The 12,220-nt window shown below is 40.3% G+C and overlaps 1 long non-coding RNA gene across 1 annotated transcript in view; it reads right to left on the reverse strand.

Annotated features, from left to right (window-relative positions):
* LOC109547731 (uncharacterized) overlaps window positions 1-12,220 on the reverse strand; it is a 13,194-nt gene continuing 974 nt past the window's right edge. Inside the window, exons 2-3 of the long non-coding RNA XR_002173686.3 lie at window positions 1,467-1,491; window positions 1-506 (exon numbers count right to left, since the gene is read on the reverse strand). This is a non-coding gene — a long non-coding RNA (uncharacterized lncRNA). The remainder of the gene's footprint in view (window positions 507-1,466; window positions 1,492-12,220) is intronic.

Genomic DNA, 12,220 nt, shown 5'->3' on the forward strand with positions numbered 1-12,220 from the left:
AAGGATGATTTTTTTTTAATAGGAATGTAGTTTTTTTTTTAACATTTAAAAATATTTATTTCTTTTTATTTCTTTTATTTTTTTGGCTGTGTTGGGTCTTCGTTGCTGCGTGCAGGTTTTCTCTAGTTGCGGCGAGCAGGGGCTACTCTTCGTTGCAGTGCACAGGCTTCTCATTGTGGTGGCTTCTCTTGTTGTGGAGCATGGGCTCTTCTCTTGTTGTGCATGGGCTTCAGTAGTTGCAGCATGCAGGCTCAGTAGTTGCGGCATGCGGGCTCTAGAGCGCAGACTCAGTAGTTGTGGTGCACGGACTTAGATGCTCCGCGACATGTGGGATCTCCCCAGACCAGGGCTCGAACCCGTGTCCCCTGCGTTGGCAGGCAGATTCTTGACCACCGCACCACCAGGAAAGCCCGAGAAGGATGACTGAGGAAGCAGTGAGAGATGAGAGGGGATCTGGAGCACAGTGGAGGGGTTGGCTTTGGGCTGGAGGAGGGACACATCTTCCTCTGTGAACAGAGACAAGGAGGAAAGTTTGGACAGGTATGCAGGGTATGTAGGGTGAGGGGGTGTGTGACAAGTGTAGATGATACAGGATTTCATAAGTGATGGCCTCTTTCTGGTAAGATCATCTGCTGACAGTTCAGATGGACGTTTCAGAGGTTGGAAAAAGGATTTGAGGAGAGTGGGAGAGATTTAGAACAGTTGCTGGGGGGAATGGGAGAGAGAATTCACCAACATTTTTAGAATACCATGTGCCAGGTACTGTATTGAGTGTTGAGGTTATAGAGATGAGGAGGATGTGACACAGTCTTTGCCTTTCAGGAATTCACAACCCAAAGGAGATAGATTTTCTACAAGAAAGTTAAAATGCAAGGTGCCGTGTACTGTAATGGAAGGAGTGTTGTGGAAGCATGATGGGGGTGGAGGCTCAATTCTGAGGGTGGAGGAAAAACATCACAGTGGCTGTGACCTTTGAGGTTGGTTTGAAGAAAGAGAAACTGTGTACAAGGTAGAAGTAAGTGTGTTCCATGGAGAGTACAGTGCTAGCCTAAACTATGGCGGTGTGGAATAGCTAGAAGCGCAAGATGTTTATGTGGCTGGAGTGAAAAATGGAAAGATGATGCTGGGTGGTTGAGGGTAGGTTGTGAAGGATGTCCCAGGAGGTGGAACTTTCTCCTGGAGTCAGCAGAGGTCTTTAGGAGGGCAGCGGAATCTTGAGATTGCTTTTTTAGAAAGCTAATTGAGTAGGCAATGTGCGTGATGTATTGAAGGGAGGAGAAACTGGAGGCAGTGAGAAGGGTTAGGAGATAGCTGCAGTAGTCCTGATGAGAGATGAGAGCCTGAAACAATCAAAGGCAGTAGGCATGGAGAGAAGGGGAAGGGTACCAGAGACAATTCTGATGGTGGGTGGAATGGGTGGGGTAAAGGGAGAGGGTGGAGTCAAGGCTGACTCATAGGTTTCTTACCTGGGAGACTGGGTCGATGGTTCTCCTGTTACCTCAGATGAAGATGCAGTAAAAGGAGTATATATTAAGGAAAAGTAATAAGCTCAGTTTTTTTAATAGTGGCAAAATACACTTAATATACAATTTACCATTTTAAAGAGTACAATTCAGTGGCATTAAGTACATTCACAGTGGTGTGCAATTATCACAGCTATCTAGTTCCAACATATTTTCATCACCCCAAAGGAAACCCTGAACCCATTAAGCAGTTATTTCCTAGTCTCCTTTCTGCCCATCCCCTGGCAACTACCAATCTGCTTTCTGTCTCTATGGATTTGCCATTTCTGGATATTTCATATAAATGAAATAATACAATATGTGCACTTTTGTGTCTGGCCTCTTTCACTTAGCATAATGTTTTCAGGGTTCATCCATGTTGTAGCATGTGTCGGTGTTTCATTTTTTTCCTCCAGTTTTTTACTGTGGTAAAATACACAGAATATAAAATTTACCATTTTAACCATCTTTAAGTATACAATTCAGTGGCATTAAGTACATTCACATTGTGCAGCTATCACCACAATCCATCTCTAGAACTTAATCAAGGACTTGAACAAGAAACAGACACAGAAGGACTTGGAGTGTACGTTGCTGCTATGGCGGGAGCTCCGGGCCAGACAGCTGCCCTAATGTATTTTGTTTTTGTTTTTTTTGGCTGTGCTCTGTGGCATATGGGATCTTAGTTCCCCGACCAGAGATCAAACCCGTGTCCCCTGCATTGGAAGCGTGAAGTCTTACCAGTGGACTGCCAGGGAAGTCCCATGCCCTCATATATTTTGGGGTTCTGTCGATAGGTGTGTATAAAGTTTATAATTGTTATATCTTCTTGATTAATTGACACTTTCATCAATATATAATGTTCTTCTTTGTGTCTTGAAACAATTTTTGACTTAAAGTTTATTTTGTCTGATGTTAGCATAGCCATCCCTGGCTCTCTTTTGGTTACTATTTGTATGGAATATCTTTTTCTATCCTTTTACTTTCAACTTGTTTGTGTCTTTGAATCTAAAATGAGTCTCCTGTAAATAGCATATAGATTTTTTCTTTTTTTAAATCCATTCTGCCAATCTCTGCCTTTTGACTGGACAGTTTAATCCTTTTACATTTAAAGTAATTACTGATAAGGAAGAACTTACTTCTGCCATTTTGTTATTTGTTTTCTGTATATCTTTTTTGTTCTTCATTTCCTCCATTACTACCTTCTTTTATGTTTATTTGATTTTTTTTTAGTAATGTACCATTTTCATTCCCTTTTCATTTCCTTTTCTGTATATTTTATAATCATTTTCTTAGTGGTTACCCTCAGAATTACAATGAGCATCTTAGACTTATAACAACCTAGTTTGAATTAATACAGCTTAGCTTCATACCATACAAAAATTCTGCTCCTATACAGCTCTGACCCTCTCCCTTTATATTGTTATTTTCACAGATTATATCTTTATACATTGTGTGTCAGTTAACAGATTTATAATTATCATTTTATGCATTTGTCTTATAAGTCATATAGGAAACAATGAGGAGTTACAAAGCCAATTATACTGACTTTTATATTTACCTGTGTAGTTACCTTTACCAGTATTCTTTATTTCTTTGTATAGCTTCAAGTAACTATTTAGTGTCCTTTCATTTCAGCCTGAAGGACTCCCTTTAGCATTTGTAGGGCAAGTCTGAACTGTAGTAGTGAACTTTTGGTTATGTGGGACTCTTTAATTTCTCCTTTATTCTTTTTTTTTTTTTTAGGCTACGCTGGGTCTTAGTTGTGGCATGCGGACTCGTAGTTGCAGCATGCATGTGGGATCTAGTTCCCCTACCAGGGATCAGACCCGGGTCCCCTGCATTGGGAGTGCAGATTCTTACCCACTGGACCACCAGGGAAGTCCCTCCTTTATTCTTGAAGGACAGTTTTGCAAGATATAGAATTCTTAGTTGACAGTTTTTTTCTTTCTGCATTTTAAGTATGTCATCCCACTGATTTCTGACTACCATGTTTTCTGATGAGAAATTGGCTATTAATCTATTGAAGATCCCTTGTACATTACAAGTTGCTTCTCTTCTGTTGTTTTCCGTATTTTCTCTTTAGCTTTGGCCTTGGACAGCTTGATTATAACGTGTCTGTGTGGATCTATGAGTTTATCCTACTTGGAGTTCATGAAGCTTCTTGGGTGCCTATATATAAAAATAAAATTTGGGAAATTTTCAACTACTCTTTCTTCAGATATTCTTTCTGCCCTTTTTTCTCTCTCGTCTCCATGTAGGATTCCCATTACTTTCATATTGGTATTATTGATGGTGTCCCACAAGTTTCTCAGGCTTTCTTTATTTTCATTCATTCTTTTTTCTTTATGCTCCTCAGATTGAATAATTTCATTTGACCTATCTTCAAGTTCACTGATTCTATCTTCTGTCTGCTCACATCTTCTGTTGAACTGCTCTAATGAATTTTTCATTTTAGTATTTCCTGACGCTTTGACATTTGGGGTCTTGCTGACCTGGAAGATACTGCACCTCCGAGGGCTAGCCAGTTCCTAGAGAGAGTAAAGGACTCATCTGCAAGTGTGTCTTTCATATGCAAATCAACCAAACCAAAGCCTATACCCCCAACCACCTCCTTTATCAAACCTCTTACACTCTAGGCCACTATCCCTCTGTCCTAATCACCCCAGGGCCAGATACCAGAGAACAGGGACAGCTCCAACACCCAAGAACCCAGTGAAGTTAATCAAACTAACCAATCCAGAGTATGCTTACCCTGCTTCATCCATTCCTTCTCATGTTTCCACAAAATGTGGGGCTCTTGCCCCACATTTTCTTCCCACTCCCACTGCCTCCTGACTGACCCTGGTGCTTCCCCATGTTGCCCTGTGTGGTGTGCTTTGCCTTTTGCTTCTAGGTATCTCTGAGTATAAAAACTTCTCCTTTCATGACATTAATTTCTGTGTCTGTTGTCTTATCATACCCAACTAAAACAAATTCTGTGTACATTTTAAAACATCATTGTACTTTTTAAAAACATTATTGTACTTTTCAGTTCCTAAGTTTCTATTTAGTTCTTTTTTTTAATAATTTCTACCTCTTTATTGATATTCTCTATTTGTTGAGACATTGTTCTCCTGGTTTCCTTTAGTTCTTTGTCCATGTCTTTAGCTTGTTGAGCACATTATAGACAGTTGATTTAAAGTCTTTGTCTAGTAAGTCCAGAATCTGTGCTTCCCAGGGACAGTTTCTATTACTTTCTTTTTCCTGTGAATGGTCTGTATTTTATTGTTTCTTTGCATGCTTTCTAATTTTTGGCTGAAAACTGAACATTTTGAAATTATGTTGTGGAGAAAAGGGAGAGAAAAGGAGAAGAAAAGGGGGTGGGGAAGAGAGGAGAGGAAAAGAAAAAATACTTTCCAGGTCTTTGCAGATTGTCTCTGTGTCAGTGCACTCCTTCAACACTTAGCCAGGCCATTTACAGCTCTGCCTTAGCCTTCACTTCCTGCTGTGCTGAACCTAAAGACCAGCCAGAGGTGAAAGCTATGGTCTTCTCAGGCATTTTCTGAGCATGCATCCTGTCCTGGATGTGGGAGCTTTTCAAAGCCCTATTTACCAAAGATCCTCATTTCCCTTTTTTTTTTTCCTCTCTGGAGTTTTGTATGTCTCTTGTTTGTCTCACCTGTTCTCTTTTGTCTTGGATGGCATTGGCTTGTTCATTTGGCTTTTAATGTTTTCTAGGAATATTCTCCATGAAGGTATGTCTCTGCCCTGAGAGTGTTCTGAGTTAGGCAAAACAGGTGCATCAGTCCTTCAGGGAACCCATGGGTAGGTCAGAACAAACAAACATAATTCCTGGGAACAAGATTCACTCGGTTGTCTCTGGGGCCAGATACCCACACCAGGAACACAGGCTTCTGTCTTTAAGACTGCCACTGTGCCAGGAGGGAAGTGGAGCAAAGCTAACATTAAAACACCACAAAGCTATCCTACCCTGTTTCTGTGACCTTTCTCTTGATTAAGCATTCACTTAGTTGTTAAAAACCTTTTTTTTTTTTTTTTTGTGGTACATGGGCCTCTCACTGTTGTGGCCTCTCCCGTTGCGGAGCACAGGCTCCGGACGCGCAGGCTCAGTGGCCATGGCTCACGGGCCTAGGCGCTCCACGGCATGTGGGAATCTTCCCGGACCGGGGCACGAACCCATATCCCCTGCATCGGCAGGTGGACTGTCAACCACTGCGCCACCAGGGAAGCCCTGTTATAAACCTTTGACTATCTCCCAGAGTTCTGATATGTTCATTCTGACAGTTTTTCCCAGGGTTTTTTGGTAATTCTGGGGAGGTATAGGCTACTAGAGGTACCTACTCTGTCCTTTTCACTGATGTCACTCCCTGAGTTCAGTTTTGAACATGCTAAGTGAGGTGCCTAGATGACACCAAGTGTAAACAAAGATATAAATTCCTCAGGCTAGAGATGTTTGTTACATTCACTACTGGATCCCCAGCACTTAGAACAGTCCATGGCACACAGTGGGTACCCAACAAACGTATGTTGAGTGAATGGAGCTTTATAGTAAAAATATGAAAATATGGACATTAAACTTCAATGTATGGCTTAGAGATAGGGATTTTTGAATCATTAGTGTATAGCATCATCATACACTAATCATACACTAACTGAAGCCATTGATGAAAAAGAAGTTTTTATTAAGTTCAAATTACATTAGTAACAAATAAATTCCTTTTTAGGACAAAGCAAAATTACTACTGCCACCTACCTCTCTAAAGTTAGTGACTGGCCCTGTTTGTCCTTCTAGACAATTTAATATCTTTTTTTTTTTTTTTTTTTTACCAACTAAGATATACAAATGACAAATAAGCACGTGAAAAGCGTTCAATACCATTAGTCATTAGGGAAATGCAAATAAAAACCACAATGAGATACCACCTCCAAAGCACTAGGGTGGCTATTATCAAAAAGATAATAACATGTTGGTAAGAATGTGGAGAAATTGGAACCCTTGTGTATTGCTGGCGGGAATGTAAAATGGTGCAGCTGCTGTGGGAAACAGTTTGGCAGTTCCTCAAAGAGTTAAACATAGGATTACCATATAACCAAGCAATTCCACTCCCAGTCATATAAAGATTTGAAAACAAGGGCTCAAACAGACGCCTGTACACCAGTGTTTGTAACAGAATTATTCACAATAGCCAAAATGTGGAAAAAATCTAAGTGTCCACCAACACATGAATGAATAGAGAAAATGTAGTGTGTATCTGCAATGAAATATTATTCAGCCTTAAAAAGGAAAGAAATTCTTACACATGCTATAAATGGATGAACCTTGAAGACATGATGCTAAGTGAAATAAGCCAGACACAAAAAGACAAATATTATGATTCCACTTATATGAAATATCTAGAATAGGCAATTCATAAAGATAGAAAGTAAATAAGAGGTTATTAGGGTCTGGGTCAGGGGGGATATTATTGCTTAATGGTTACCTAATTTCTGGTTGGGGTGATAAAAAAGTTTTGGAAATAAATTGTAGTGATGGTTGCACAACATTATGAATGTAACCGATTCCACTGAATTGTACACTTCAAAATGGTTAAAATGGCAAATTTTATGTTATATATATTTTAACACACACACACACAACCTAAAGGAGAAAAAGAAACAGGTCCTCCTTTAAGGAAACTTACAACCTAGTAAGAGAATTTGAACATTTTAAGGAAAAAAATTAAAGATTTGGTGATAGAATCAGAATAGTGATGGCCTTTGGACAGAGAAGGTAAGGAGTGAAGGAGAATGAGGGAAGTTCTTGGAGTGATGCAAGTGTTTTATATATTGATTGAGGTGTTTTAATGGGCATTACATTTGTTAAAATTTATGAAATTTTACACTTAAGATCTGTGCATTTCACACTATGTAAATTTTACCTCAGGGGGACAACGCATCAGTTACTACTAATCTCTTGACTATTAATATATATTGCAGTTATTTTCTCCCACTTCTCAGTTACATGTTGTTTTTTTTTATCATATAGAAGTTTTAAATTTTAAACAGTTAAGTTTATCAATTTTTTCATGTATGGTTTCTGTGTATATGTGTCCTGCTTGAGAAAGTATCTCTTATCCCAGGCTTATAGACATGTTTTCCTTTTTTCCCCAATATTTTTATTGTGTGTGTGTGTGTGTGTGTGTGTGTGTGTGTGTGTGTGTGTGTGTGTGTGTGTATGTATTACCTGTAGCTATTGACTAGCTGGAGACCATTGGCAAGTTTCCTAACATTGCTAAGCCTTGGTTTTTTCATCTGTAAAGTAGGGATAATATTTTGTTATTGGCATGGTTGAACGAGGTAACATTTAAAGGCCATTAAATGCTTGACCCATTTAGAAGTTGTTCAGTAGTGGGTAGCTATTGTTATTATATGTTATGTGATTATATATCTATTAGAATATTAGACATTTTATCATAATTTTTTTGTGTGTCTGCCTCTTTCACTAAGGCATTTCATTGGTAGGAAATATGGCTTCCCTTAGTACCTAACCAAGTGCCTGGCAGTTAGCAAGTGTTCAGATATTTATTGAATGACTGAATTGGTTGATTGAATGGATGAAACCAAGTCATAAACGGAGAAAGCAGTAATGTTATCAAGCAGTTCTGATATGAAACTAAACACAAAACTGAGGTTTAACTAGGGTAGAAGGAACGTTATTAAGTATCTAGGGGCTCTTGTCCAAGGATGAGCTCCAAGAGGACTGAGGTTCCACTGATTTAAACTGCATGCAAATGTTTAGATGAAAGTGCATTTTTCCAGGGAGAGGGTCCAGAAGCAGATTATAGTTCCAGGAGGCCAGGGATCCGGAATATTTTGTTCACCATTGTATTCCTAGCTCACAGAATAGAGCCTGGCAGCTCACAGATGTTTATTGAATGAATATCTGGCTGACTAAATGAAAAGCTTTCATTGGAGTCTCAAAAGGGTCTTTAGTCCCCCCAAATTTTAAGACAATAATTTGGAAGGAAAAAAATCAAACAGATCCCTTAGAGAAGCTTTATCTGGGCCAGAGCTCTGAGAGGAATTTATCACTGTGGAGTGATTGAGGAATCCCTCCTGTGATTCCTTTCAAGGAACTGGTTGATTCCCTTATCCATCAGCTTTCTGATTCTCACATGATAGGCTGTAGTCAAGCTTGAATCATAAGCCAACTTCTGCCACCTACTATCTGTGTGACCTTGGTTATATTAAACATGTCTAGGACCAGGTTTCCACAATAACATCCTTTGAGGGCCTGCTGAGTGGATTAACTCAGAATGTTGGTGTAATGCTGGAGCATTATAGTGCACAACCAATTTTTGTGTCTTCACCTGCTCTCTTCCAACTTTTTTTTTTTTTTAAATACATAAGACATTTGTTCACATCCATTTACCCTGATTCTCAGACCTCGAGGCAGTTTCTTGCTCTAACCAGTCTGCCTCTACCAGTCCATAGGATTTGTTTGGTTTGGCAAGTAAATATCAATTACTGTCATTTATGGAAACTGCTGTCCAAATACGCCTAATTACTCTGTAGCACAAGAATAATGGGGGGAAATCATTTCTTGACTTCCTATTGTATACTAGCACTACTGGGCACTTTCATGTCTTATCTTACCCTACAAATTAGACTTGTCATTAAGTACAAGCATTAACAAAATATTTGCTATTTGGATAGTAATTTTGTACATAGACCATAGAAGGCACTAAAAAAATAACTGTTGACCAAATAAACTTTCTTTTACATTTTAACCTAAACTTCACAAACATTTAAGCATGGGCAGACATGCTCCCAACCATAAAATGAGACTGCAAATGGGTGAGTTCTCAGGGAAACTGGCTTGTATGAAGCTGTTTTTAGTAGATTAATCAACAAATATTTACTGAGTGAATACTCTGTGCTCAAACTATGAAAAAACCTGGGGCTTGTGAGAACATAGTACTCCAGGAGCTGAGTTGCAGGTGGGGAGACTAGATCAAGACTGGGGAAAGTTTACCTAGTTGGCCCAGACTGGGATGGACATGACTGAGAGTGAATGGGCAGAGACTTTTGTAGGTTTTCAGGAGAGATCTCTTGGCAGGGCTGACAAAGGAGGATTTAGTGGGAAAGGACTGGATTCAGTGTTGGGACACTTGGGCTCTAGTTCTGGATGAGGCTTAACTGGCTGGGAGACTTGGGGCAAGTCCCTTAACTTCTCCAGACATCAGTTTAGCATCTGGAAAATAAAGGAGGGTGGTGGTATTGTTGAACTTGTTCAGTTATTAAGTGCCTTCCAATTCCTAGATTCTAAAATTCTGACAGCCACACTTATTTTTCCTTTGAGAAGAAAATACTTCCTACACTTGGAATTGCAACAATCAATGGCATTTATAAAACACCCACTATATCCTAGAAGACTGTGCCATAAATCCCCCCCAGGTTTTTTTTTTAATTAATTTATTTTTGGCTGTGTTGGGTCTTTGTTGCTGCATATGGGCCCTCTCTGGTTGCAGCGAGCGAGGGCCACTCTTCGTTGCAGTGCGCGAGCTTCTCATTGCAGTGGCTTCTCTCATTATGGAGCATGGGCTCTAGGCGTGTGGGCTTCAGTAGTTGCAGCACATGGGCTCAGTAATTGTGGCTCGCAGGCTTAGTCGCTCCACAGCATGTGGGATCTTCCCAGACCAGGGTTCGAACCTGTGTCCCCTGCATTGGCAGGCGGATTCTTAACCAACTGCGCCACCAGGGAAGTCCCCCCCGCCCAAGGTTTTTTAATCATTATTTTGAATTATGGCAAAATACACATAAAGTTTACCATCTTAATCATTTTTAAGTGTATAGTTCAGTAGTGTTAAGTACATTCACCTTGTTGTGCAGTGGTCCCCACCATCCATCTCCAGAATGCTTTTCATCTTGCAAAACTCCAACTCTGGACCCATCAAACAATAACTCCCTATTCCCCTTTCCCCCCACCACTCTATTTTCTGTCTCTATGAATCTGACTACTTTTTGTACCTCATATAAGTGGAATCATGCAATGTTTGTCTTTTTGTGAGTGGCTTATTTCACTTAGCATAATCTCCTCAAGATTCATCCATGTTGTACCATGTGTCAGAATGCCCTTCCTTTTGTAAGGCTGAATAATATTCCATTTTATGTACATATCATATATTTTTATCTGTTCATCTGTCGATGGACACGTGGGTTGCTTCCACCTTTTATGTCTTTTGAATAATGCTGCTATGAACATGGTATACAAATATCTTTTGGAGACCTTACTTTCAATTTTAGGGGGTATATGCCCCAAAGTGGAATTGCTTGATAATATGGTAATTCTATTTAAAAATTTTCAAAGATACACTGGTCTGTTTTCCATAGTAGATGTACCATTTTGCATTCCCACCCACAATGCACAAGGGTTCCACTTTCTCCACATCCTTGTCAACATTTGTTATTTTCCTTTTCTTTTTTTTTTTTTTTGATAGTAGCCATCCTAATAGCTATGAAGTGGTATCTAATTGTGGTTTTGATTTGCATTTCCCTAATGATTAGTAATGTTGGGAATCTTGTTATGTGTTGTCATTTGTATATCTTCTTTGGAGAGATGTCTGTTCAAGTCCTTTGCCGGTTTTTTTTAAATTAATTAATTAATTTATTTATTTATTTTGGCTGAGTTGAGTCTTTGTTGTTGTGCATGGGCTTTCTCTAGTTGCGGCGAGCGGGGGCTACTCTTTGTTGTGCTGTGCGGGCTTCTCATTGTGGTAGCTTCTCCTGTTGCAGAGCATGGGCTCTAGGCATGCGGGCTTCAGTAGTTGAGGCTCACGGGCTCTAGAGCGCAGGCTCGACTATTGTGGTGCACAGGCTTAGTTGCTCCGCGGCATGTGGGATCTTCCCCGACCAGGGCTCGAACCTGTGTCCCCTGCATTGGCAGGAGGATTCTTAACAGCTGCACCACCAAGAAGCCCCTTTGCCCGTTTTTTTTTTTGTTTGTTTTATTTATTTATTTATTTTTTTGGTACACGGGCCTCCCACTGTCATGGCCTCTCCCGTTGCGGAGCACAGGCTCCGGATGCACAGGCTCAGCGGCCATGGCTCACGGGCCCAGCCGCTCCGCGGCACGTGGGATCCTCCCGGACTGGGGCACGAACCCGTGTCCCCTGCATCGGCAGGCGGACTCTCAACCACTGCGCCACCAGAGAAGCCCCTGCCCGTTTTTTAATCAAGTTGGTTTTGCTGTTGTTGTTGAGTCGTAGGAGTTCTTTATATATTCTAGATATTAACTCCTTAGCAGATTCACAGTTTGCAAATATTTCCTCCCATTCCATGGATAGCCTTTTCACTCTGTTGCGTCTTTTCATGCACAGAAGTTTTAAACTTTGATGTAGTCCAGTTTATCTATTTTTTTCTTTTGCTGTCTGTGCTTTTGGTGTCATATTCAAGAAATCATTGCCAAATCCAACATCATGAAGCTTTCCCATGTTTCTTTCTAACAGTTGTATAGTTTCAGCTCTTACGTTTAGTTCTTCCATGAATTTGGGGGTTTTTTTTGTTTGGTTGTTTTTTTGGCCATGCGGCATTTAGGATCTTAGTTCCCTGACCAGGGATGGAACTGGTGCCCCCAGCAGTGGAAGCCAGGAATCTTACCCACTGGACCGCCAGGGAAGTCCCCTTCCGTGCATTTGGAATTAACTTTTGCATAGGGTGTAAAGTAAGAGTTTAAT

Source organism: Tursiops truncatus, chromosome 15 (assembly GCF_011762595.2).
Source record: "Tursiops truncatus isolate mTurTru1 chromosome 15, mTurTru1.mat.Y, whole genome shotgun sequence".
NCBI classification, from domain to species: domain Eukaryota; kingdom Metazoa; phylum Chordata; class Mammalia; order Artiodactyla; family Delphinidae; genus Tursiops; species Tursiops truncatus.